Consider the following 2596-nt stretch of genomic DNA (forward strand, 5'->3'; position numbering starts at 1 on the left):
GTGATTATTGTAATATGGTCTAATTATTTCCACTCACATTTTTCTAAATATCCTATAAACTTTTCATTATAAATATATGTCTGTTTAAATATTATTATATATGCAATACTACTGTACAGGACTGACTTTTAAATGGAACCCTTCATTGTTATAATTAATGACTTTGTGCCAATAAATATTTTGTATTTAAAGAAAAGTATTTTGCTTCTCGTCTGTACATTATTATAAACAATGTAAACATTAATTTTAATTGGAACCGAAACATGTAAAAACCAGGACTTCCCGGAATATCAGACCGTATCCGGATTCGTGTTTCTTTTAGAGTAATTGTAACATTTCCGCAAGGTTAATTTGGAAATGTGAAAGACGCCGAAGGTCGATTAATATTTACTTTATAGATGCAAGACGAGTGACAGCAAGTTTGAGGTAAGTTAAGTTATTAATATTTTATTCTTTTATGCATCATATCACCAAAATGTTGATGACGTTTGTGAGCATATCCATTGAACTGATTTTCACTGAAATTATTTGCAGAAACCGCGCAAACATGCATGTCAATGAATGATGTGATATATTCACTTATATTTGAGTCTGTTGCACTTGATTCCTTTAATTATTTCGGTTAATGTTTTCTAAGACTTACCGGATCCTTTAAATACGATTACAGTTTTGTTTTGTTTATGTATTTGAGGTAAAAAAAGGGGGGGGGGGGGCTTTTTTCCCACACTGGCCACCAAAAAAAATGACATTTATGTACAGAACACTACGTAGACATAGACATAGATAATTGGAAATGATTATAATAGCAATAAGTATCTCTGAAATGGAGTTCACTCTGATAATCAGAGGCGTAACCCCCTTTGAATGTGTCGGGAGCTATTTAAGTATTTTCTGACTTGGCCGTCGGGACACAGAGTTCAAAAGGGATTAAGCAGAGGCGTAGCAGGGAAAGTATTTAATATTTGAACGGCAAAATGTCCTTTCTAGAAGGGTTTGTGCCATATCATAAGAATAATTGGTATGGCAATGAGGTGTTTAAAAAATAATTGGTATGGCAAATGTGTCTGCAGTAAAAGTTGCTACGCCCCAGGCCCCCTGTAAAATAAATAGCTGTGACTCATTACGGCCACTCAGTCTAGACAAATTTTGCTTTAGCCATACATATTATTTCAAATAAACATTTAAATTTAATAGTCTGTCTTAAAAGTGTCTTTAGTCTTTAGAAAAATCTAAAAAAAAATATTATAAGTTGACAATACAGAACTTCGTTAACTAATGATGCCATATATATTGGATAGGGGGCAGATTTTCTGGAAAATGGTATGAAAATACGGGAAAACCTATGCATGTTTCCAAGTGGCTGTTCTGTTGCAACATGTTCAATGATGTTTTTTAGTATTTTTCATACCATTTTCATCTCCAGTATGAAAATCTGCCCCCTATTCAATATGGGGTCATTAACCGTGAAGTCCTGTATTGCATGGAATAATATTGTAGCTGTTTTAAGTACATGTATATACATAAATGCCAAAAATTAATTTGAATATATAAATAGTTTTTTTATAAACATGTATAATATATGTAATGTTTCTTTATTTATTCTAGGAATGAAGAGCAAAAGGATATAGCAGTCTTTATATAAAAAATAGTTCAGGAATCCAGTTGGAAAGAAGAGCTTTTCAGTTAAAAGTATTTCCTGGGAATTAACAGGAACTTCTATAAATGTTTTTCTGGAATAGTTATTCAAAAGGGCAGTGAAGTGAAGGATTACATTAGACAAATATTGCTGAAGTGGTAAAATCAGACCCAAGAGATGTACAAAATTTCTACAATACATGTTACAGCTGACTTTAGCTACATTTTGTACTTAATCACATTGACATTCGTGTGCTTTTATGTTTTCTTTACATAATTACTACAGTTCTATTAAAATTCATATTTCTATTCTTTGTCACAATTATTATTAACAAAAATACAGCATTTTAATATGGTTTTTCATAGTATCACTTGCATTGTACTTAAATAAGTTGTCTGTAGATGTTTACACTAGTTTTTCAGGCATTTCACTTCACTTGATTGAAACAGCATTTAATTTTTTTGTTAAATTATGGCCTGAAAAATACATTTAACATTTTACAGGAGTTTTCACAATCAGTGAATGGCTGTTTATCACAGTAGTAGATGTACATTTCACGGTCTTTTCACAATGGGCACATAATTTATCACGACTTTTTCACGGTGTACATTTTTGTTTTTCACTGGGTTTCTACGGTCTCTTTACCCAAGTTTTCAGTTGGCACCTTTTCACGGCCTTTTCCCGACAAATAAAGGCATATACTGTACTATATCTACATTTCACGGTCTTTTCAGAATGGGCACATAATGCATTATCACGACTTTTTCACGGTGTACCTTTTTTTTCACAGGGTTTCTACGGCCTTTTCACCCAAGTTTTCAGGTGGCACCTCTTCACGGCCTTTTCACAAACTTCTCGCAGCCTTTTCACGACAGTCATTCCACGGCATTGTCACGATAAGTTTCACGGCCCACTGTAAATTAACCGTGACAAACACTGTAAAAATCACCAGCAATTTTT

At 32.9% G+C, this 2596-nt stretch overlaps 1 long non-coding RNA gene across 1 annotated transcript; it reads left to right on the forward strand.

The window, feature by feature from the left end:
• The first annotated feature begins 358 nt into the window (after positions 1-358).
• On the forward strand, positions 359-1944 carry LOC127736572 (uncharacterized). Its single transcript, XR_007999045.1, has 2 exons — positions 359-426; positions 1606-1944. It is a non-coding gene; the product is annotated as an uncharacterized LOC127736572 (long non-coding RNA).
• The last annotated feature ends 652 nt before the right edge of the window (positions 1945-2596 follow it).

This window comes from Mytilus californianus, unplaced genomic scaffold (genome assembly GCF_021869535.1).
Source record: "Mytilus californianus isolate M0D057914Y unplaced genomic scaffold, xbMytCali1.0.p SCAF_33, whole genome shotgun sequence".
NCBI classification, from domain to species: domain Eukaryota; kingdom Metazoa; phylum Mollusca; class Bivalvia; order Mytilida; family Mytilidae; genus Mytilus; species Mytilus californianus.